The 27,241-nt window shown below is 32.4% G+C and overlaps 1 protein-coding gene across 2 annotated transcripts in view; it reads left to right on the top strand.

Annotated features, from left to right (window-relative positions):
* The first annotated feature begins 249 nt into the window (after positions 1–249).
* LOC127736030 (transient receptor potential cation channel subfamily M member 3-like) overlaps positions 250–27,241 on the top strand; it is a 140,295-nt gene continuing 113,303 nt past the window's right edge. Inside the window, exon 1 of one of the 2 annotated variants that reach the window (XM_052246527.1) lies at positions 250–398. The gene's annotated coding sequence lies outside the window, so the exon portion shown is untranslated. Of the gene's footprint in view, positions 399–22,121; positions 22,245–27,241 lie in introns of those variants that run through there. The other variant, XM_052246528.1, reaches the window with a different exon arrangement.

Below are 27,241 nucleotides of genomic sequence, written 5' to 3'. Positions count from 1 at the left end.
GCTATGTATTTAAAGTGAGATTTAACTTCGTATAACAGGTTGTTTTATATGTCAAATTAGACTGTTTTTATGTTATGTATATGTTTTTATATTCGGTCAAAAGCTCCTTAGAGCTTGTGTTTTGTCTTTTTAACTTATGCCGAATCAAAAATAAAGTTTTCTTATCTTATCTTATCGTGAAATCGGAATAAGGAGCCCGAATTTGTTTTGCTGTTTACAATAGTTCAATAACGACCTTCACCTTTTAAAACGTGGATTGAAACAAAAAATATTGGTTGAAAGAAAAAGATACTCTATCGATATTTTGTATTCTATGGAGGAACCTATGGTATCTTGCTCAAGTGGTTATATAGTGGAATTCAGCACTGCGAAATTCACTCTCAGAACAGTTGTCTCTGGTAAGAATCTGATATCCAACTACATAATTTTTTTCTTTTTTGGGATTCAGAGACTAAACATGAGCTATTTTCCGATTTAGCATCTGATTTCATCAACATTCATGTTTCACGGGTTGTTCCAGGTTTGGCTAGAGGCCAAGAAAAATATATGTTTCCTGTTTCAATACTGAAGGATTTGTCTATGAGACAATTCTTACAAATCTGTTGTGTTGTAGTGTCTAAAGAGTAAAGTAAAGATGGAAAATAATTGAAATTTAAGTCTTTATGTTTAACAGGTAAGGGATAACCTGCCAAATGGGGAATAGTTTCCCAAATGAGTAATCCTGTTTAAAGAATCAATTTGGAGGTAGTTTTTCTGAATGAAGTCAAATGTTAAAAGTGTTTACTGCTGGAAATTACACCATTTCATGTTCATGTCTGTATTTCATTTAAAAACACATTAGCCACTGGACGTTAAGCAACCATCAATCATTTGATAAAAAAGTGAGCCAATCGGTCATTCATTAACTTATAATTACATTACATGTATGTTTCACGAGAATTAGTTAGTTTGATTGGCTAACAACAAACGCTCGTCATTCAAAAATTAACCTTCATATCAAAATGAAATGTTACATTCATGATGACACGTGCTTCCACAAAAAAGTGCACAGGTAAATAAGGAAAAACTTGATAAAACATTTTTGTCATGGTCTTATTAGCATAAAAATGTAATTATAAGAAATGAATGCTTCTTTTTTGTAATTTTATTGGGGTGTAAAAGTGTTAATCGTGCACATATTTTCAGAATGAAGCCCTTCCGCGCTTCATACTAAATGTGCTTCGGTCAACATTTTTACACCCCAATAAAATTACAAAAAGAAGCATTAATTCCTTAGTTACAAAATTCTTCTCTTCTGAAACTTATGTGCCAGTTTGAACCAAACAATCATCATTTGAGTTTCTACATGTAGTTACATGTACATGTACCGCCTCAGTGGTCTCATGGTAGCGTGTACATGTTTGCTTGCCATTTGTCATCATACGATGTGCATAAATTATCTGTCCATTTATATTTATGTTTATATTGGGTTATATGTATATGACTAACAAATAAGGGGAACACAGTATTCATAATGTCACCTAGTACTATAAGTATATAAGTAAAGAATTTTGATATAAAAAAACTATATACATTCTTACAGGCAAACAGTATTAATGATACATGTTGACCTGATATGTTATAAGCCTCCAACCTTGTATCTGCAACTTGCTTAACTATTTTATTTGTTAATCTGTGACTGGATTGCTGTAAACCTTCCAGAGTATAATCTGGATTGCTGTAAAAGTTCCAGAGTATAATCTTCAACTATTAAGCTATTCAAATGGTAAAAAAAGTTTGAAAAATTGAAAATCAGATTTTTGAAAAAGCCACTAACTGACACTGTCTATATAAAATTGTGGGTATGTGGCATGATTACCTTTGAGACAATTATCCACCAAAGTTCAAATGAAGTGGGTGTAAGGAATTATAGGCAACCTTAGTCTTCAACAATGAAAAAAGCTCATACCGTATAGTCGGCTATAAAAGGCCCCGACATGAAAAATATGAAATAATTCAATTGTGAAAAGTAACAACCTAATCTATACCAAAACAATTTACGAATAACAAATATGACAGACATGAACCAACGACAACCATTGAACTCCTGACTTGGGACAGGCACATACAGAATGTGGTGGGTTAAACTAGTTTGCTGGCGCTAAACGTGCCCCCTAAACTGGGACAGTGGTGTAACAGTACAACATAAGAACAAACTAAATGAAAATCAGTTGAAAAGGGCTTATCTCCTCAGATCGATACAAAGCTGAAAACATCTAATGAAAACACAGACTGGACATGGCAGCGTATATATCTTACAACATAAAAGACACTATGTAAAGATCTGAGAGTACTCACAGTTACTGAGAGCTAGTTCAAAGTCAATAATAACTAATAAAAAAATCATGTATACATCTAAGACTAAAATATCAATCAGTACACATCCGACATCCAATGGATTTAGTGAAAAGACGTCAATAACAGTTAGAAAAAAAACATGACCTTGTGCAATGCCAAAATATAGGTATTGACAGATTGTAGTACAGGTGAATGTGCACATATGTGTATAACAATAATATTTAGTATGGCTTTAATTTACTGATAACAAAATCAATATTTATACCAATAAAGACAATATTAAAAGATCTAATTACAGTGTTGAATTGGTAACCTTTTAGAATAATTTTACTTCACACACATGACATGTTTAAAGGATTGATAAGTTTACCTGGATTTATCTAAATTTCTGGAGTCTGTAAACAACATTCCCGTAAAAACTAGGATGTGTTATTCCATATGAAATAAGTTTAATACAGGTTCAGCCAAACTTGCAAACCAAATTTGTGTATCTATGTTTGAATGAAGTATTTATTAAAAGGCAACTTTGTAATTAAATGAATTAAAATTTAAACAAAAGGGGAACCAAGCAATTGCTTATAATTTTATGATGCATGGCCTCATTAGGATTTTGCTTAAATTAATTACTGTTGATTTGCTTTTTATTCATTTATGTTCATGCCATTGTACCATTTGATCAATGCTTAAATTAGAGAGACAATCAAATAACAAAATTACCTTCAATTTATATATATTCATGTACCAGTTGACTAGTTAATTACATGATAAACAGTTGACTTGGATGACAATTATGAGAATCTCAAGTTACAAATGAGATGTAATGTTTTGACAACTGATCATTATGGAAATTAATTAACCTGTGAAAGTTTAAATTACTCAATCATCTACAAATGTACAGTAACAAGATCAAAAGGAAAATAAACATATATGTGTGAAGTTCTCCTGATTTAAACTCCTCATAGAATGAGAGACAATGCAGCAGACACAGGGTAAACTATTTGTATAAAGTTTTTATATTTCTTAAAGTAGAAGACCTGGATAATTAATATCTTGCATACAGGTGCCTTATGTAAGAAGTTTCAATCTACCGTATATCTTTTGTTGGTCTGATTTTCTTGGTTCAGCAATTGCTTGATAAAACATTTTTTTTGTCACATGATTTTTCAGTAATTAACATTAATAGGAAAACTATATTTGGTACATAGAATCATTGCAAGTTATACATTTCAGTTGAGTAGAGTTCACCTGACCTTGACCTCATTTCATGGATCAGAGATCAGCGCTAGGTTTGGTCTGTTTATGAGATACAATAGCAATTGGTCATCTTATTTTGAATGGAATGATTGCTATATGCACATGTGGGTCTAGCAGTGTTTATCTGTCATTTAACCTCATTTTCATTTTCATGAATCATTGATAATGTTAAGTTTTTTGATTGACTGTATATATATATTAAACTCTTGATCATGAAGATACTTGAACATAACAACCATGATCAATAAAGTTTTTGAAACATTTCATTGTGTGCACTCTTGTTTATATCACTTGTTTAGTTACTTTAATCCAAAATAACTAAAATTCAACTATTGAAAATATGTTGTATTTGTGAAACTTGGTAGGTCAAATAAAATGGTATGTGTTTAAGGTTTCCAAACCAGGCCTATTTTGGATGCAAACCCTAAGGTTTAAATGAGGATTTGCTGTGCAGGATGACTTACATGTACATGTATCTACAAATGTAGAAAAAAATGAATTGCATGTACATGTAGAATAATAAATTTTTTTAGAGCTCAGTACTTGAATGAAAAAATTGTACACATTTACATTATTTAAGTAAGCTTTTGTGAATCATGATGTTTTACTGTGACTTGACTGTTAGTGTTGCTCTCCACCTATTGCAACTTATTTAAAATTCTGACCAAATAGCAATTTGTTTTATAAAACCAAACTGTTCAACTCGTCTGAAATTTGAACAAACTGCTGTAGAAAACCACAGTCAAGTAGTGAAAGTGCAAGGTTATAAAATAAAGCATACTTACAATCCTAAAAGACTTTGAAACCACTTCAATAATATTATAAAAAATCAGTCTAACAATTTGTACAAATATTCTTGTAATTGTCATGCAAAAGGTGATAGGTAGTAATTTTGAATTGCTATAAAAATGTCCAAACTAAGCTTTCATACAATTTTTCTTCGAAAAGTCTCCTGTATTCATAAGAATCAGACATCATTTGAATTAAAACATCTTATATGTCTGTCTGTTTGTCCATCCGTCAGTCCGGCAAATCAGTTTTCCACACTTTTTTCTTCCTGCTTAAAGATATTGATTTGATATTTGGTGTATTGTTTTATCATGACAAGTTACAGATCAAGTTCAAATTATGTTCTGGTCTGATGATTTTGTGCAGAGTAATGGTCCTTTGACTTAGAAAACTCACTAAAATAAAAATCAGTTTTCCGTACTTTTTTTGTGATTCTTGAAGATATCGATTGGATAATTAATATATAGTTTTATTATGACAAGTTACAGTTCAAGTTTGAATTTTGTTCCGGTCTGATGATTTTGTGCAGAATATTATGGTCCTTGGACTTAGAAAATTCACTCAAAGAATCAGTTTTCCGCACTTTTTTCCGTCATGCTTGAAGATATTGATTTGAAAATTGGTATATAGTTTTATCATGACAAGTTACAGATCAAGTTTGAATTTTGATCCGGTCTGATGATTTTGTGCAGAGTTATGGTTCTTGGACTTAAATAGTCAGTTTTCAACACTTTTTTTTCGTCATGCTTGAAGATATTGACTTGATATTTGTTATATAGTTTACACCATGACAAGTTATAGATCAAGTTAGAATTTTGTTCCATTACAATGAATTTTTAACCGGTAGGGGACTATGTATTGCCATGCAATACTCACAGAATGCTTGTTAACAATGTATTGTAATTTCACATATATTTTACTGAATATAAGATGTTTTAATTCAAATGATGTCTGATTCTTATGACTATAGAACATTTTCGAAAGAAAAATTGTATGAAAGCTTAGTTTGGACATTTTTATAGCAATTCAAAATTACTACCTATCACCTTTAGCATGTTTAGCATGACAATTACAAGAATATTTGTATGTACAAATTGTAAGTCAGAACTTTGAATAAGTTGCAAAGGTGGAGAGCAACACTAACAGCCAAGTCACAGTAATACAGTACAATATTGATTATTCAATAATAAAACATGTCAGATTTGGGTTTGATTTTTAACAAGGTAAACAGTATGTTTAACATTCCTACTTATGAACAAATCAATTTCTCCATGTACTGATATGTTCACTGTTTTAAGAGTGATTTGATGCTGACAAATGTTAGAATTATTTACCTACATCTTTATAACATGGAGAAGTTACATTGTACATCTCCCTGTCTTAAATCTAAATCAGAGGTTAAGGAATTCTTGGCAGCGATAATTTTTGGCGTTGAAATTTATTACTAGCATGACTAGCCTACATACATACATGTATCTGGTTATCAAATTCTGTAAATAGCTAGTCCTTTGTGTCAGTTATTTTTCACAATCTAGCCACTGCAGTTGTATCAAAAACCTAGTTAACAAATTTCAGCTTTCTCACCTACTTGCCCAAAACATTTTTTAACCATTTTCAATAACGCCTTTAAGATTTATAAGTAATGACCTGCATCATTTCCACTGGTCATGTGTAAATGCTTGTGTAATGATAACATGCAACTTCAATGCTGCAGATTTTCTTGTAGTTATTTTAGCCTGAGTCATGATTAGTCAGCCACTGGTGGACTAACCAGTAACTCACAACCAACCCACAAAATTTAAGGCATGTTTAAAGTAATGGAATTGTCAAATGAGATACTTTGGGACTTTTTAAAAAAAATTGTTGATCATAATTTTTTATTCACCTACAAATGAAAGTCACAACTTCAAAATTGAAGATACCTTTCAAGAAATCTTAAAAAATCATGATGAATTACAAATAATGTTTAAACACTATCTGTAGTGAAGTACAGTACAACTATAACAGTAGTTGGGTATTACAAATTTGTTAAGAAATTTTCCCACCATTTAAATTCTTTGAAGAATATGAATGACATTATATATATAGGTGTGTTATAGTGCAGAACAACAAAGGAATGTTGATTCAGAATCACACATGCTCCTATAGCTAGGCCCATCAGAACTTAAAATGATACAACTATATCCCTCATACAAAGAATCGTGACATTTCCGCATTGTTTGTCCACAAAAAAGGAAAACCTAAAAACATGAAAAGATAAACCACTTTCACAGTGGTTTCAGACAACTTATATCTTCTATACATATATGGCTTAGAAACTTGATTACAGTCATTTAATTTAACAAAGGGTAAGTCTTGTAAGGTTAGTTTATAGTAATATAAATATATATAAAATGTATATATATATTTTTCTGGGTTATAAATATTTGTTGAATTTAATCTTTTTTGAGATTACAAATTTTATGTTTTTTTGTTTGGATTTGCCTCACTGCATCAAAAGTTGTAGAAGGTGAGACTTAGGCTAAAATAAAAAAAAAATGTAATAAGGGTTTCCCTCAAAATTCCCTGCCTATATATAGATACCCTATTTTTCATGCCTCAAATTGTCTACAGTAAAGTTTATAGTAGAAATTTTTAAAGTGTATTGTGATCAAATTTCCTGTCTCCTTTATATTCAAGGTATATCTACCTATATTCATTTCTTATTTTGAAGAAACCCTAAACACACATACTTTATTGTTTGGCCTTATCAGTTTCTGGAGTTTATTGTTTGGCCTTATCAGTTTCTGGAGACAGAACCATTTTAATTACTTTAGATATTATTCATACTTACTGGTAGGTTAACCAAAAATTGCATGACGTATTTAAGCCAATTTCTCAGTAATAATGTGTAACAGATCAACTAAACACGGGTGGCCTTGGGTTGTTTTCTGCTCTTTGGTCGGATTGTTGTCTGATTGATACATACCCCGTTTCCATTCTCTATTCTACTCCTTGAAATGTGGATTTGCTGTAACAAGTATAGATATATCATAGTCTTAACTCATCTCTGTATTAGGCCTGTTCCTCAGTAACTATGCATATTAGTTCATGTACATGACTGCATGTAAAACACGCACACAAGTCGATAAACACTTGAACATTTATTGATACATTGTATGAGAATTCATTGCAAGGAATATTTGTTCAACTGACAAAGCTATATTGCTTTGGTGCGATTGTCACAGTGACACTTCAGGGTAAGGATATGCCTTCATAAATAAGTATTGTTACTGTATAGGTTTCTGTAAGTTTAACCCTCATCACTTGAGATCAATAACCTGGAAAGCCAAAAACCTTTTAAATAAATTAATAGATATAACAACGATTATTAATGGCCATTTTCCTTTGAACATTATGATAATTAAACTTGATTATAAAGCTGGAAGTGTTTGTCAATTAGAGTAACACATTGTTTTGTATTAAACTTCTCACCATTGCTATCATACTTCCCAACAAGGGAAATAATCCATATTCAATTGTAATTTTAAAATCAGATTGAGGCTCTTTGAAGTGAGTTTCTAGAAAGTTCTATACAAAAAGATGATTCATTGTTGCAGACAGCATGCTTTCTGCATTATCCTTTATTGTCACTTTGTGAAATCTCAAGAGGTTAAACTATTTACATTTATAAGATAAATCTCCTGACATTCTAGGAAAATTACAAAAATGTTATATTTATGAGGTTGTCATCTGCATATGGTTGTAAATTACCAGATGTAAGGATATCAGCATTTCAGTGGATATTATATAATTAGCTTTGAGAGATACTGGACCGAAAGTCCACAACTAAGTTTTATATTATACTGACCATTCTAGATCTTTGTTCAATATGTTATTAGCAGAAACTTGATAAATAAACGTACTACTTATTTAAATATAAAGATTTTAATCATACAGTATTTTTACATTTTAAAATTTGTTTTGATGTACTTAACAATGTCTAAAGATGTGCATAATTTAGGTCGTTTGTTTTCTTTAGGTTTTTGTGAAATGCTCTTATGTACATGTCCTTGAGTCTTACAATTATTTACCCCATATAAAGTTACATTTCCTTCTTTACCTGTCTCATTCATAATTATAGATGTGTACCCTACTTTAAAAGTTTGATTATATAATTGTTTGTTAGCATGTCCTACATACATGTATACTTCCTTGTCCAGTGGCAAATATCTCATTCCTGTTTTGGACAAGAAGAAATTAAACAAAACATTAAATATAAAGTAAGTACTGTAAAGTGTGTTGACCCAAATGGAGGGTGGGGAAGAACATGTATTGGTACATTTACATCCTGGTAAGCACACAGCACTTACATATGTACGTAGAAGATTTCAGGTTTTTAAAATAAGTATTTTCTTAGATAATCCTGTATTTAATGTGATTTATCATTGTTTACATGTCTTTTTGCAGTAGTTCTCTCTGATTTGTATTTGGACATGTAATGTTGATGTGACTGTTACATCATCAATGACACACAGGCTGACCTCACATTCTGCTCCATCAAAAGATTTTCAGTCCATAGAGGACTCTGACTGGGAAAAGTATTAAACTCTATAAAGTTCTTATGTCCCAAATTAGGGTCATAGACACTTTTGACTCGTGCATATATATTTTACAAGATTCCCATGAAACATCTTCAGTTTATGACTTCTTTTATTGAAATTTAACAATTTTCTGTCTTTTTTATCTCACCTGTGAACAAAGTTGCTGAATGCGAGACATAAGGAGTACTATATGTTTGTGTTCGTATTATGTTAGGGTTATGTCTGCGTCGTCCTCCGAAGACATATTGGTTATCAGACATATAACTTGAGTATAAGTGTATGGATCTCTATTAAGTTTTAGCACAAGGTTCCATACCACAATAGGACAGTTGGGATTGATTTTGGGGGTTATTGTTGTAGCTGTTTTGTAATTAGGGACCAAAAACAAGCATTTTTCTGGTTCGCAGACAATAACTTGGTTCACAGACACTTGAGTATAAGTTTTTGAATCTCTATGAAATTTTAGCACAAAGTTCCATAACACAATATGAGGGTTGGGATTGATTTTGGGGGTTATTGTTTTGTCTGTTTTGTAATTATGGACCAAAAAGGGGCCAAAAAACAAGCATTTTTCTGGTTCACAGACATTAACTTGAGTATAAGGGTTTGGATCTCTATGAAATTTTAGCACAAGGTTCCATACCACAATAGGAAGGTTGGGATTGATTTTTGGGGTTAGTGTTGTAGCTGTTTAGTGATAAGGGTCCAAAAAGGGTCTAAAAACAAGCATTTTTCTTGTTTCAGGACAATAACTTGTGTATAAGAGCATGTATCTCTATGAAATTTTACCACAAGGTTTCATACTTCAACAGGAAGGTTGGGATTGATTTTGGAGATCATGGCCCAAACCGTTTTAGACTTAGGGGCTGAAAAGGGGCCAAAAAACTAGGATTTTCTGGTTTCTGGACAATAACTTGAGTATAAATCTATGGATTGCTATTTAATTGTGCTACAAGGTATTATACCATGATAGGAAGGTTGGGATTGATTTTAGGGGTTATGACCCTAACAATTTAGGAAAAAGGGGCTAAAACAATACTTTTTGTAATACTTTGTATAATTTGCTTATTTCTTGACAAATTTCAATGGGATTTTAATTCAAAGTCTTGAATTGTTGGGGTTCTTTAATATTATGCTGAATCTAATCAGGTATTTAGAATTTTGATTTTGGGCCCTGATCTTATTGAGGTCCAAAGGGTCCAAAATTAAACTTTGTTTGATTTCATCAAAAGTCGAATTATTGGTGTTTGATATGCTGAATCTAACCGTGTATTTAGATTTTTGATTTTGGGCACAGTATTCAAGTTGATCCAAATTAAGGTCCACATTAAACTTTGTTTGATTTCATCAAAAATTGAATTATTGGTGTTCTTTGATATGCTCAATTCAACAGTTTTTTAGATGTTTGATTTTTGGCCTGATTTTCAAAGTTGGTTCAAATTGGGGTCCAAAATTAAAGTTTGTTTGATTTCATAAAAAATTGAATTATTGGTGTTCTTTGATATGCCCAATTCAATCTAACAGTGTATTTAGATTTTTGACTTTGTGTCCTGTTTTCAAACTGGTCCACATGAAGGTCCAAAGTATCTAACATTAAACTTAGTTTGATTATAACAAAAATTTAATTCTTGTGGTTCTTTGATATGCTGAATCTAGGCATATAATTAGATTTTTGATTTTGGGCAGTTTTCAAGTTGGTCCAAATTGGGGTCCAAAATTAAGATTTGTTTGATTTCATCAAAAATTAAATTCTTAGGGTTCTATGATATGCTGAATCTGACCATGTATTTAGATTTGGGATATTGGACCATAATAAGTAAAAGTCCAATTTTAAATTTTTCAGTTCTTTGACCATATTTATTCTGTGTCAGAAACCTATGATGTGTCAAATATTTAATCACAATCCAAATTCAGAGCTGTATCAAGCTTGAATATAGTGTCCATACTTGCCCCAACTGTTCAGGGTTTGACCTTTGCGGTCTATCAAGTTGTTCTTGCAGAGAATTTTTTACCTTAGATCTCCTTTTATGGATAGATATTATGAATCATGTTTTGATGTGGAGCAGAAATAGTATAATTGTAGTATGATTACTTTCCCTGTACTGTAGTCTGGGAATAATGACAAACTAGAAATTTGCCTGACCCATGTAATTCTACCTGTGATTTTAGAAAGTAATTTGCTGATCGGATAATTGTCTTCACAAGTCTTCATTTGATGAAATATCAATGAGATCATATGATTACTGTAAACCAATGTCAGTTACAGATGAAATCATATACCCAGCCTAGGGTAATGACACCATATAGGCAAGTAGGTAGTAAAAGTCATTTGATCTGCAATAATGGTAATTGAAAATGAATAAATAATGATAGTGTTGTTTTTGCAATAAAATATTTGAAGTACAATGAAGGATTAGGATTGGAGTTGTGATTGGATTGTAGATACAATTTCAGACATTGTCATTTGTAATGGTAAGAGCACTAGTTCTACAAGTTTGTAGTAAATTTCTTTTAGAGGCAGGTTTAAGAGGGCAAGGGGGCTGCCCCCCTTATGGAGCTTCATATATGATAAATGCATAGACTTTTTACAAGTATCACTCCAAATGTTTAAAACCTGGATCCACACCTGTGTGTCTTTGCAATTGGTTTTTATATGACTGCAAAAAAATTTTGTGGTTGTATATTGGTATGATGTTGGCGTCGTTGTCGTCGTCGTCGTCGTCCGAAGACACATTGGTTTTCGCACTCTAACTTTAGTTTAAGTTAATGGATTTTTTAGAAATTTGACCATAAGGTTAAATACCACAAAAGGAAGGTTGGGATTGATTTTGGGGGTTATGGTACCAACAGTTAAGGAATAAGGGGCCAAAAAGGGGCCAAAAATAAGCATTTTCTAGTTTCCAGACAATAACTCTGGAACGGTGTATGGATCTCTCTGAAATTATACTACAAGTTTCCATACCACAAAAGGATGGTTAGGATTTGCTTTGGGGGGTTATGGCTCAAACCGTTTAGGAATTAGGGGCAAAAAAGGGGGAAAAACAAGGTTGTCCTGGTTAATGGACAAATACTTTAGTACAAAACATAATTTAAAGCAGTGTAAGGGAGATAAATCAAATACATCATTGAAATTATCTCCCTTACACTGCTTTTAAATTATGTATAAAGTAATGGTTAATGAACAATAAAGATAATTTAAAACAGTGTAAGGGAGGTAATCCAAATACAACGTTTTGGTTACTTCCCTTACACTGCTTTTAAATTATGTTTAAAGAAATGCATATTTATAAAGGAAGACCAGTAAAAATATCTGCAAATGTTGCATCTTTTTTTTTTACAAAAAAATCCATATGAAAGATTTGACACTATATTTTTAATTCTATTATAAAATAGATTAAGTTAGCACTATGGTAAATTTAAATGGGTAATTATGGTTGCCAACTCCATTGGAAATTTGAATTGAGATTATGACCATATCTTGAGGGAAAGAATTTTTTGGGGGAAAAAAGAGGGGGGGGGGGGATAAAAAGAAATTGTGGGGGGTCAATTTTTTCTCATTTCTGATTTCAGAAATTAAAAAGAATTATTCTTCAAATATTATTTTTTTTTCAAATTTCAAATATTGAAAAATTTCAAGAAGTAATCTTTAATTGCACAGTATGGCGCATTAGATTTGTAAAATCTTTGATCACATTTATTTATTTGTTATGCCAAATCTAACAGTGTATTTAGATTTTTTATTTTGGGTCCAGTTTTCAAATTGGTCTACATTAAGGTCCAAAGGGTCCAAAATTTAACTTTGTTTGATTTTAGCAAAAATTGAATATATGAGGTTCTTTGATATGCTGAATCTAAACATGTATTTAGATTTTTATACGACCGCAAAAAAATTTTTGTGGTCGTATATTGGTATGACGTTGGCGTCGTCGTCGTCGTCGTCGGCGTCGTCGTCGTCGTCCGGCGTCGTCGTCGTCGTCCGGCGTCGTCGTCCGAATACACATTAGTTTTCGCACTCTAACTTTAGTTTAAGTGAATGGATCTCATTGAAATTTTACCATAAGGTTCAATACCACAAAAGGAAGGTGGGGATTGATTTTGGGGGTTATGGTACTAACAGTTAAGGAATTAGGGGCCAAAAGGGGCCAAAAATAAGCATTTTTGTAACTTCCAGACATAACTTGTGTGTAAGTGTATGGATCTCTCTGACATTGTACCACAAGGTTCCATATCACAAAGGGAATGCTGGGATTGATTTTGGGGGTAATTGTCTCCAAATTTTAGGAATTAGGGGCCAAAAAGGGGCAAAAAACAAGCATTTTTCTAGTTTCATGACAATAACTTGTTTGTAAGTGTATGGATTTTTATGAAATTGTACTACAAGGTTCCATATCACAAAGGGAATACTGGGATTGATTTTTGGGGTAATTTCCTCCAAATATTAGGAATTAGGGGCCAAAAAGGGGCAAAAAACAAGCATTTTTCTAGTTTCAGGACAATAACTTGTGTGTAAGTGTATGGATCTTTATGAAATTGTACTGCAAGGTTCCATATCACAAAGGGAAAGCTGGAATTGAGTTTGGGGGTAATTGCCCTAAACGTTTAGGAATTTGGGGCCAAAAAGGGGCCAAAAAACAAGCATTTTTCTAGTTTCCAGACAATAACTTGTGTTCAAGTGTATGAATCTCTCTGAAATTGTACTGCAAGGTACCATACCACAAAGGGAAAGCTGGGATTGAGTTTGGGGGCGATGAATCATAAGGGGGTTCAAAAAATTGGGGGGGGGGGATTTTTTTGTTCCTTTTTTTTCTTTAACATTTTCCATTTTAAATTGGTTATTTCTGATTTATATATAAAAGCAAATAATAATGATATGGTTTGAATAGGCATACATGTGAACCTCCCGACGGGAGTACAATAATCCCGTTTTCAGGGGTCTCCTCCCGACCTCCCGTTGAAAAAATCCCGTGTATGAAATTTTTCATGAATGAAAAATTTCTGCCCAACATAACATCTCAGGCATCTGGTGTAACTGACATTACCTGAAGTTATATCTTACCTGTAAATCAATTAACATGCATAATTATATGGCTTCACTTGTCAGCTTGGGTGTCAAACATACTGGTAAACAACGATTTTTACCTCAGGCTAACTGCCGTTGTGTAACAAAAACTGTGTATTTATTGGGTTACTTCCCTTGATTTATCCTGTTTTAAGTTACTTTCCTTTTAATAATGAAAATTTTTAAAAGAATATAAATAAAATATAAATTGAACAAATAATCATAAAAGGATGGTTATTAAATGATTTTAAATGTCTTAGGACAAATAAAAAAATAATAATTTGAAAATTATTTGAGGATTCTATACTTCCTTTTAAGGCTTAAATTGAAATTTATATAATAACTATGACCCTAACTTTACAGATAGAATGAATTTCTGAGTTTGCAAATAAAAACTATTTATAAAGATAAAAAAAAAAAATAAAAACTATTTGCAAGAGAAAAAAAAAAAAATAAAAACTATTTGCTGACAGCTAAACAAATGTTCTGGTTGCAATGATTGTTTTATAGAATATGAAGTAAAAAATTTAAAGAACATACTGGAAAAAAACAATGTTAGATTGAACATGTAGAATATAAAGATGGAGAAACTTTATAAGTACAAGGGTACTATAAACATAATAAATTGGTTGGAAAGTTGAAGAAAACACACTTTAAAAGACCATTTTTACAGCACACGGTTACATTTACAACAAAATTAATGTCGATTAAAAACCTCCTGATCTGAGTCCTAATCTCCTGACCAAAATTTCCCAATCTCCTGATCTGAGTTTCACAGTCCATCACATGTATGAATAGGTAAATTGAAAATTTTTAAGTTCTTAGACCACTTTCATTCTGTGTCAGAAACCTATGCTGTGTCAAATATTTAATTACAATCCAAATTCAGTGCTGTATCAAGCTTGAATGTTGTGTCCATACTTGCCCCAACTGTTCAGGGTTCGACCTCTGCGGTCGTATCAAGCTGCGCCCCAGCGGAGCATTTTATTGATTTTTGGCCCAGTTTTCAAGTTGGTCCAAATTGGGGTCATAAATTAAACTTTGTTTGATTTCAACAAAAATTGAATACATGAGGTTCTTTGATATGCTGAATCTAAACATGTATTTAGATTTTTTATTTGTGGGCCCCGCTATCAAATTGGTTCATATTGAGGTCAAAAGGGTCCAAAATTAAACTTTGTTTGATTTCATCAAAAATTGAATTATTGGGGTTCTTTGATATGCCAAATCTAACCGTGTTTTTAGATTTTTAATTTGGGTCCTGTTTTTTAAATTGGTCTTCATTGAGGTCCAAAGGGTCCAAAATTAAACTTAGTTTGATTTTAACAAAAATTGAATTATTGGGGTTCTTTGATATGCCAAATCTAACCGTGTTTTTAGATTTTTAATTTGGGTCCCGTTTTTTAAATTGGTCTTCATTGAGGTCCAAAGGGTCCAAAATTAAACTTAGTTTGATTTAACAAAAATTGAATTCTTGGGGTTCTTTGATATGCTTAATCTAAACATGTGTTTAGATTTTTGATTATGGGCCCAGTTTTCAAGTTGGTCCAAGTTGGGGTCCAAAATAAAACTTTTTTTTGATTTCAACAAAAATTGAATATATGGGGTTCTTTGATATGCTGAATCTAACCATGAATTTAGATTTTTTATTTGTGGGCCCCGCTATCAAATTGGTTCATATTGAGGTCAAAAGGGTCCAAAATTAAACTTTGTTTGATTTCATCAAAAATTGAATTATTGGGGTTCTTTGATATTCCAAATCTAACGGTGTATTTAGATTTTTAATTTTAAGTCCCATTTTTTAAATTGGTCTACATTAAGGTCCATAGGGTCCAAAATTAAACTTAGTTAGATTTTAGCAAAAATTGAATTCTTGGGGTTCTTTGATATGCTGAATCTAAACATGTGTTTAGATTTTTGATTATGGGCCCAGTTTTCAAGTTTGTCCAAGTTGGGGTCCAAAATTAAACTTTGTTTGATTTTAACAAAAATTGAATATGTGGGGTTCTTTGATATGCTGAATCTAACCATGTATTTTGATTTTGGACATTGGACCATAATAGGTAAATTAAAAAAATTCAAGTTCTTAGACCACATTCTTTCTGTGTCAGAAACCTATGCTGTGTCAAATATTTAATAACAATCAGAGTTCGCGAAAATGGTCGGTCCTGTCGGTCCTGTCGGTCAAAATGAGTCTCGGACCAGTATTTTGAAGGCTAGTGCCGGTCCGGATGACCGATGTAAAAACGGCCGTTGTAGTGCATATTTCGGCACTTTTTTACATCGGTTATTAGATGTACCGCAACTGTTTCCAATAAGTGTTTACATCGGTTATCAGATGTACCCACTGCCAATTTCCGGTACTGGGATACGGATTTATTATAAACAAACCAAAGCGGCGATCTACACGTGGCCTACTAAATTTGTTCATAGAGCCATCCCTGGCAAACAATTGGCGATTGAACCCTACAATGGAGCAAACAAATACTGTAACAGCCGAGAAAGAGATTCAGATGATGAAATGGATAGTGAAGATGACTTTAAATAAGAACAATCAGAAGACCTGAACTGGTCCTTCATTGTTAATTTGCCTGTGGGTGCGAAGAATAAATCTAATATTAATAAAGTTATTTTTCGATAAAATATGTTATTAATTTTATTTCAGGACAAAATTGACAGATTTTGTAGGACTGGCTAAAATTTTGTAGGACTGACAAATAATCATGCTTTGTCGGTCCCATGACCGACGGGTCAAAATAAGTTTTCGCGAACTCTGAAAAATCCAAATTCAGAGCTGTATCAAGGTTGAATGTTGTGTCCATACTTGCCCCAACTGTTCAGGGTTCGACCTCTGCGGTCGTATCAAGCTGCGCCCCAGGGAAGCATTTTATTTGTTTGTAGGAGCAGATAAACCATTTATGAATTTTGCCCAGCATTTCAGATAATATGCATCTGAAATTTCATTCACAGAATAGTCACAATAAGAAAAAAGAAAATGCTGTATATTTAAGCATGCAAAATAAAATTCATGGGAAAGAAAAACTTTCCTTTTTTAACATCAATAAGTTCCCAAAAAGGCTGGCAGACGTCATGACGTCAGAGCAATCTCAGACTAATTCAGGACCAGCTCTTGTAGTTGCTTTCAAACTAATTGTTTATACAACCCATTGATATCTACTTATGAAATTGCAAGGCTAAATTAGATAAACAATTAACAGGATATGATATCATACTTTCACAGATAAATATTGATTGCACAGTTTTCATTCATACATGTTTTAATTGAAGTCCTGTTGTTTTTGATAAGAGGATTATAGTTTTTATTGTTAATGCAATAATTTGTTTGTGTCTGTAGTGCATGAACTTAAAAGTGGATTTGATTTTATATTGATTTGTGATGTTCTGTTGATCATTTGATTCGACAAAAATAGCAAGTAAGGTTATGATATACATGTACACTTGTTAAAACTGTTGTTTAACGTAGGGATGGAAATATATGAGCAACAGTTGAGATCATACATGTGGGAGGGAGGTGCTGTACATTTGTACACATTGCTGCTGACACTTACATCTAACAATATTGAATTTATGTAAAAATATATTATCCAGTATAGTCAAGTACCAATATGTTTAATTAAGCACAGCCTGAGCTCAGGATCAAACATTGTCTTTTATTTGATTAATAAGTTCTTACCCAGCTTATAATGTTAATAAAACTAACACCTTGTCTGTTGTCTTTAAGTGATAAGCTTTCTATATACTGAAATCTAAAGTTAACAATTTATACATCTGATGATATCAGAATCAATAGTGAAGTTTCTTTTCTTAAGTAGTTACATCCACATGTCACCTGTCTATGACACATGTGGTGCTCATATGAATTCCATTTTCAAAGGGCTTGTGTCAAGTTGCTGTGTAGTTCTTAATGGTCATTGGTGTCTCCTTGCCAGTGTCAGCACTCCTCAAGTATGATCATTGGTGTCTCCTTGACTGTGTCATCACATCTCAAGTATGATCATTGTTGTCTCCTTGACTGTGTCATCACATCTCAAGTATGATCATTGGTGTCTCCTTGACTGTGTCATCACTTCTCAAGTATGAACATTGATGTCTCCTTGTCTGTGTCATCATATCTCAAGTATGATTATGGTGTCTCCTTGACTGTGTCAGCACTCTTCAAGTATGATTATTGGTGTCTCCTTGGCTGTGTCATCACATCTCGAGTATGATTATTGGTGTCTCCTTGACTGTGTCAGCACTCTTCAAGTATGATTATTGGTGTCTCCTTGGCTGTGTCATCACATCTCAAGTATGATTATGGTGTCTCCTTGACTGTGTCAGCACTCTTCAAGTATGATTATTGGTGTCTCCTTGGCTGTGTCATCACATCTCGAGTATGATTATGGTGTCTCCTTGACTGTGTCAGCACTCTTCAAGTATGATTATTGGTGTCTCCTTGGCTGTGTCATCACATCTCGAGTATGATTATTGGTGTCTCCTTGACTGTGTCAGCACTCTTCAAGTATGATTATTGGTGTCTCCTTGGCTGTGTCATCACATCTCGAGTATGATTATGGTGTCTCCTTGACTGTGTCAGCACTCTTCAAGTATGATTATTGGTGTCTCCTTGACTGTGTCAGCACTCCTCAAGTATGATCATTGGTGTCTCCTTGACTGTGTCATCACATCTCAAGTATGATCATTGGTGTCTCCTTGACTGTGTCATCACATCTCAAGTATGATCATTGGTGTATCCTTGGCTGTGTCATCACATCTCAAAAATGATCATTGGTGTCTCCTTGACTGTGTCAGCACTCCTCAAGTATGCTAATTGGTGTTTCCTTGGCTGTGTCATCACATCTCCAGTATGATCATTGGTGTCTCCTTGACAGTGTCATCACATCTCAAGTATGATCATTGGTGTCTCCTTGACTGTGTCATCACATCTCAAGTATGATCATTGGTGTCTTCTTGACAGTGTCATCACTTCTCAAGTATGATTATTGGTGTCTCCTTGACTGTGTCATCACATTTTAAGTATGGTCATTGGTGTCTCCTTGACGGTGTCATCACATCTCAAGTATGACCATTGGTGTCTTCTTGACAGTGTCATCACATCTCGAGTATGATCATTGGTGTCTCCTTGACTGTGTCATCACATCTCAAGTATGGTCATTGGTGTCTCCGTGACTGTGACATCACTTCTCAAGTATGATCATTGGGAGACCTCCTGAAAAATATTCTCATTTTGAACAGATTAGATGACATTTATTGTGGCAATATATATAATGGTTCCAAATAGATTCTATTGGAATCTATAGAAAATCATATTTTCATCTTTTTCTCTGATACTATATATGAAAGACAATCTGAGCCTAACTATCCAAGTATAATGTATCATTTATTGCATTGGGCGAAAAAAAAATTTGTAAGAGGCAAATCTTAATTCAGAATGTGCATGATGTGTGGATGGCCTTTTAAAAAAAAAGAAATTTTTTTTTTATTTCAGTTGGTCTTAAAACATTGTCACTAATATTAAATGTAGTCTTGATTTTGGATGGTTAATTTTTTAGTTTTTTCTCAGAATATGTACAGCCATTTTAAAACTGAATCAGACTTACAAGAACATAATTTATAGAGGTTATTTTATAAAAAAAATGATACATTTTGTTCTTATCAGTGGAAAAAATGACCACAAGAGGCAACTGTTGATTTTGATTTTTCTCCTCCTCTGAAACCAAAAGTCTAAATGTCTCAAAACTTGCCAGGAATGATGTTGGGGACCATCTAGCTACCTTTGTGGTATTTATGTTCAGGAGTCCATCTAGCTACCTTTGTGGTATTTATGTTCAGGAGTCCATCTAGCTACCTTTGTGTGTATTTATGTTCAGGAGTCCATCTAGCTACCTTTTATATTACCGCAAACAATATTTGCGGTCGTATATAGGTATCAGTTTGTCGTTGGCACCGATTTCAACCACTAAAGCGTCGTCCGAAGACATTTGGTTGCCGGACAATATTCAATAACTTTAGTTTAAGTGTATGGATCTCTATGAAATTTAATCAAAAGGTTCAATTACACAAAAGGAAGGTTGGGATAATTTTTGGGGGTGATGGTCCCAACTGTTTATGAATTCGGGGCCAAAAAGGGGCCAAAACAAGCATTTTTCTAGTTTCAGGACAATAACTTGTGTATAAGTATTTTGATTGCTCTGAAATTGTACCACAAGGTTCAATACCACAAGTAGAAGGTTGTGATTCAATTTTGGGGTAATTGCTCAAACTGTTAACCGTGTTAAAAAAAAAATTTTGTGGGGGGGGGGGGGGGGGGGAGACAATTTTTTTTCCCTCAAGATTTAAGAAATTGTCAATTTTCCAAAGAAAAAAATTGGGGGTCACAATTTATTTTGCTAATTCATTGTATATAGTCTCAAAACAGATTTACTAAGTATTGCACAACAGCAAGAAATCTTCTATTGAATATAGATTCAAATCATACAACCAATTTCAAGTTCTTTGACTACATTTATTCTGTGTCAGAAACCTATAATGTGTCAAATATTTATTTACAGTCCAAATTCAGACCTGTATCGAGCTTGAATATTGTGTCCATTTTTGCCCCAACTGTTCAGGGTTGGACCTCTGCGGTCGTATCCAGCTGTGCTTGGCGAAGCAGTTTATTGGTATTTATGTTTTGGAGACCATCTAGTTATCTTTGTGGTATTTATGTTTTAGAGACCATCTAGCTACCTTTGTGGTATTTATGTCCAGGAGACCATATAGCTACCTTTGTGGATATTTATGTTCAGGAGACCATCTAGTTACCTTTGTGGTATTTATGTCCAGGAGACCATCTAGTTACCTTTGTTGTATTTATGTTCAGGAGACCATCTAGTTACCTTTGTGGTATTTATGTCCAGGAGACCATCTAATTACCTTTGTGGTATTTACATGTATGTTCAGGAGACCGTCTAGCTATCTTTGTGGTATTTATGTTCAGGAGACCGTCTAGCTACCTTTGTGGTATTTATGTTCAGGAGACCGTCTAGCTACCTTTATGGTATTTATGTTCAGAAGACCATCTGGCTACCTTTATGGTATTTATGTTTTGGAGACTATCTTGTTATCTTTGTGGTATTTATGTTCAGGAGACCATCTGGCTACCTTGGTGGTATTTATTTTTTGGAGACCGTCCAGTTACCTTTGTGGTACTGTAAATTCAGAAATTATTGCGTGCATTTATTATTGCGATTTTTCAAGAATTGACAAGAATGCGAGTTTAATTATTGCGATTTTAGAAAAATCTACATACAGATCTATAGATTAGTTTTCAAATGCGAGTTCTTATTATTGCGATGCTCACCGAGTCGCATTATTCGCATTAATAAAAACCTCGCAATAATTTCTGAATTTACAGTATTTATGTTCAGGAGACCATCTGGCTACCTTTGTGGTATTTATGTTCAGGAGACCGTCTAGCTACCTTTGTGGTATGTATGTTTTGGAGACCATCTAGTTACCTTTGTGGTATTTATTTCAGGAGACCGTCTAGCTACCTTTGTGGTATTTATGTTTTGGAGACCATCTAACTACCTTTGTGCTTATTTTATTTGGGAAACTATCTAGCTACCTTCTTGGTATTTACTTTTGTATCTTGCCAACTATCTTTATCGACACATTATGTTTTATTTTACGGTACTACTGCATTTGTCTTTTGGTTACATGTAGATAATTCTAAACATGCATGACATATTTGCTGCTGGACATTATGAAAAAAAACAATAGCTATCTGTATCTGTATTATTGTCATTTTTATAGAATTACTGATTCAGAAATATTTCCTAATTGAATTCTGTGCATTTCATTGATTGATATTCTTAACTGTAGATGATGGATGTCATTGTTCACATAAGTTTGTCACTGTTGTTAAATTGATATCATATTGTTTTGCATACTCCAAATATGACAAATTTTTGTTTTGAAAGTGGTGTTTAGTAAAGTTAGCTACTCTTTGATGACATCCAGGAGAGTCACTTGTATATAAGAGGAAGGACTTATAAACAGGTATTACATGTAAGTACAGAGGAGACTTCCTGTTTCATATATTTTAGTGATATACAATGTAGGGATTTATGGTGTAAAATATTGAGTAAACAGAGATTTGATGTATACAAGCTCAATGATTTCTGTAACTTTTATGGTAGACAACTGATGCTACAAAAGTAAGAAGACTTAGATGTAAATTATTAGTGTGAGGTATTCCTTCTACATTGAATATAATAGTTATATTGATAATTACAGAATGTCTATAATGTTGGTAATCAAATTGATATTCAGAAATATTTTCTCAATGTTATTATTAAGAAGGATAGGATTAGCAAAGTTAAACTTGCATTCTAAATTTTGATTGCATTATTTGTATGCAGCATTTTTATGTCTCTACCGTAGCGGATGGGGTATTAAGTTTTACCCTTGTCTGTCTACATCTGTACGTCCCAAAATTGGTTTTCGTTCTCTAACTTTAGTTTGCCTCAACCAAATGTTATGAATCTTAAACACATTGCTTATTACCACAAAACACAGATCAAGTTTGAATTTTGGTGGCGTCACTTTTGCCATTCTAAAGTTATGCCCCTTCACAAATGGAAAAAATGCTGAATTTTTTTATTCCATTCTCTTAACTTAAGTTTGCCTCAACCAAATGTTACGAGACTTATACACAATGCTTATTACCACAAAACTCAGATCAAGTACGAATTTAGGGTCACTTTCACCGTTCTTGAGTTATGTCCCTTTATAATGTTATATGCAAGCGAGGCATCATCTGTGTACCATGGACACATTCCCCATTTATTTGAAATTAAAATATTTAATCTTGTATTTTTGTCAATTTGTTTACATTCGCAATAATAAATGCTCACAAACATATTTGAATTTACAGTATACTAATTATCAGATGCTGCTCTTGATTGGTGAGCATATATCCAAAGTTTCCTGAATTCATGTTTACTCAAATCCTGGTCTTGTACGTTAGGGGTCACATGGTCAATGGTGTAAGAGATAGCTGAACTATTTATTTTTATCAATGTTTGACAAAAATAGCTGAATACAGCAAAATTGTATTATGGCAAGTAAAATTGTTTCTGTCTAATGTTATGATACCTGCAGTCATAAATTTATTCCATATTATTTCATACTTGCTTTGATTTTAAATTTAAGTCGGTAATATTTATTTTTTGTTGATATATGTATGTTATTTGTCAAAAACTTCAATGCCAATACCATTTTCATATACTAATAAATAAAAATAAAAATACACCATACAATAAATAAAATGTAAGCTTGGATGTGATCTCTAGAAAAATAACAAAAAAGCAACCAAATTTTATGATATGTGTGTACACTCAGCATGTTTAGATACTCGAGCTTCATAGATAATATATCGAAAGTATTTTAAAAAATAGAACATCTTTTTGATGAAAGGGATATAATTTACCTATTATTGATCTAGAGGAAGGTGCAGGTGGGAATTATTGAATACATTATATCCTTGTATTACATAGAAAACATCAGTGATATAAGGAATATGATCTGGTCACACTTGAATAAACCTGATCAATCCACTCAAAAAGACATAAGCCCAGCAGGACACAATACCCATTTATCATTAGTGTGATTATAAGCTTTCTCTTACTTGGATATTGATTAATATAGATTATTGTGGTTGACTTGAACACAGGGGTATTTATCACTAGATTTTTTTATATATGCATTTTAGAAAACTTCAAGGAAATTATGGTAGGGTCTTTGGAAACAAAGAGATATTTTGTTATTTACACCATGCACTTGACATAACTGTTTATTGCTGTTCTTCATGTCAAAGTCACATGACATTTTTCTATAGATATGTACAATTATGTAAATACAGTTCCTCAAATATAGTAGAATATTTTTCAATTGTCCTTCCCACAAAAGATGTAAGAATACAATGATATGCATGATATAAGATAATTCTATTTAGATCTGCATTCATAGGCTTATGTAAGTATGAGGGAAACACTTTGCAGTTATGTTTGTCTGTTTAGTAGGAAAACATAATTATTATTTATAGAGTGAAATACCTGGCATTAGTAGGTTGATTATGTTAACATGAATGTATTTATAGACTTGGGTACTTTTAGATGTCCATTGTCCAGGTTCGGGATATTGAACAACTCTGTTTTTCTGGGTTGTAATTTCTACTTGAGATGACGTAGATGTTTGTTATACAATGTTATAGATCCTATTGGAGTTTTGAAGCTTTAGTATTTAAAAAAGAATACTGGAATTAAAGTTGAGTAATAATGTATCTATAAATAATAGATGTATGATTTGATATTTACACCATTGAATTTGTTTAACTGTCTTGAAGGTGCAATAAAAGGATATTAATTCTGAAAATGTGAGAGTTATTTGTTCTTCTAGATTAGTCCCAAGACAGTTTTCCTCTCACCCACCACAATATATCTGATGCATTGTCAAGTAAATTACTCGATAATTTGATTTTATTTCTTTCTATTATAAATGGTCATATCAATGTCAGTGTTGCCATTTATGGAATTTTTATTTTTATAATTTGTGTTTTGTTTACGCTACAGTGTATGATTGTTTTTGTTGATGATGAAAACAACCTAGAAAAAGTGTTGAAGGACATAACAACTGCTACATATATATATAATATATATTACAATGCAATATTTGAATGTAAGACGGTGTATGGCTCTTTTATTATTACAGGAATAAGAAACCAAAACTGTAAGTTTATATGTACTTCTGGATCTACATGTAATGATTATCTTATATGATTTTTTCAGTTATATTTATCAAGATAATTTTTTAGTACATACAACAATGTACATATCTTCTTGAGAAGAGTTTTGTCAAACCAGTCTTAACAGCTACAATTAGAGAATTTTTCTTATTGCCAAAACTATGTTTATAGTATTTTTCACTACCCTGAACCAGTTTTTACTGGACTAGTATAGAGCTAGTGGTAAAAGAAGATAATTTTTGTTGTTAAAACTTTCCTGAAGTAAGTCTTTTCTACTATAAAGTGTATTCTTTTGGAAATTGGATTATTGGACTGCTATTTGGATAAATAGGAAATTGTATCTGTCTTATGCAAAGTTATTGTACAATGAACTGGCTAGTATTTGTTCAATTAACAGGATGAAAAGCAATTATTGCCACTTGTACAGTCTTGATCTGCATTATGCCTTTAGAGATGTTGAAATTTATCAGTCCTGTCTATCCTACAAATCTGGATTTTTTTATAATATACATTCCTACAGAAAATGATACATAAGCGACAAGGACTGACAAACTCCAAATAGATTTCAACAACTCTGTGCCTTATAGATTTTTAACTCACCTGCTAACTTGGTGTCAGTCATCTGTTGTCAGTTTAATTTACAAAAATCTTTTCCTGTGAACCTACTGGGCCAAATATATCCATGTTTGGCAACAATCGTTCTTTCCTGGGGCTACTGGTTTGAAAATTATGTCATGTGATACCGCTTGCCAACATGGCTGTCAAGGCTAAAAATAGAACATAGGAGGTAAAATGCAAGTATTGTCTATTATTTTTCAAAACCATTATAGAGAAAACCTGACAGGGCAAAAATGTTCAGTATTTCAAGATTTACATATTGTCTATTTTGACCAAAACTGTCAGACAACGCTGTCATTTAAGGGCAATGACATTTTTACCAGATGACTCCTCATAGGAGTTATCACCCTTACATGAGGATTTTTACCCATTTTTACATTTTGATAAAAAAAAAACTAGATAGAAGATATAGAAATCCTGTCAACAGAAAAAATTATCTTCAACACAAGAAAAAAATCAGTTTTTAATCATGATTTACATGTATATTCTAATGCATACTGTTGCAGAGTGGTCATTGTTGAAGATGTGCATTGATGCAGATAAGCGACTGCACTGGCGCTTCAGGGCCTCTAGTTATCAAGATCTGCATTCATGCTGTAAATTAATTATATTATCAGACTGATAATGCTTTTTGTTCATTTGATATCAATATCAATATATTGATTATATGTTTCAATTTGTAAGAAAACTTTCTTGGAAATAGAAATAATGTAAAAAATTTGTGATATAAATGATTGATATTATTATCAAATGTAGCAAATGATGAAAACAACAGGCCATATAAGGAGTTTTCTGTAGAGTTAGTTTTATAATGTTTCTAACATATCTAATGACTACATTTGTCTCAGGAATACGCTGTGTGAAGCTAGACCTGAAAAGTTCAGAGGAACAAATTTTTATTTAATTTTGTTGATATTGTTACAATATCAACAAAATTAAATAAAATGCAGCATAGATTAACACTCATCAACTTAATAGATTAACACTTAAATTTAAGTCACTAATGTAAAGCAAGGTGGAACAGAATTTATTCATACATAAACAATTTATGCAAATACATTGTAAATTGAGAAACCCTCTGAGAATACCTCAGATACAGGTGCAAAAATCAGGATTTCCTAAGCCAAGAGTTAAAAAGTTGAAAATAGTAAAATCTTTTAAAGGATAAATATTGACTATTGTAACTATTTTCCTTTCCTTTCTAAACCTTAACAGACTTAACTATTACCGGTATGTTGAAGAAAATTTTAAATGAAAATGAGTAGACCTAGCTGTTTGCTCAAAAGCTTAGTTGGTGAAAAGATGTATAATTCAGAAAAATTTATTATGCCTAGGACTATCAGGAAAACACTGAATATTGGTGATTTACAATGCAAGAGCTTTGGATTTTATTGGTTTTTTGAATTTTGCAATAACTTGATCAATATGCAGAACATATAACCATCTTTAAAGTAACAAGTTACAAGCTTCTTAGGCAATTTTCATGATCCATAATGAAATTAATACGAAATTCATTTGCATGTATATTTCTAAAGGTTAGATTGTTGTTTCTGATTAACTATTAATCATTGTTCTTTACAAAGTAATCAAACCATTGATTTTTTCCCCCATAATGATTTTCTAATGGTATTGACTCACAAGTTAGTCTACTGGGTATCAAAGCAACAGATTACTGAATTAAAACTATAAGAAAAATATCAAATGATTTAATATTTGTTAATATCATTGACTCATTTTGTTATAATACATGAATATGCAGATTGCTACAGAGAGTTTTTTTTTGCATTTTAT

Source organism: Mytilus californianus, unplaced genomic scaffold (genome assembly GCF_021869535.1).
Source record: "Mytilus californianus isolate M0D057914Y unplaced genomic scaffold, xbMytCali1.0.p SCAF_3, whole genome shotgun sequence".
Classification (NCBI taxonomy): Eukaryota; Metazoa; Mollusca; class Bivalvia; order Mytilida; family Mytilidae; genus Mytilus; species Mytilus californianus.
Note: the sequence above shows the minus strand (reverse complement) of the source record. Positions and strands in the feature narration are given on the sequence as shown.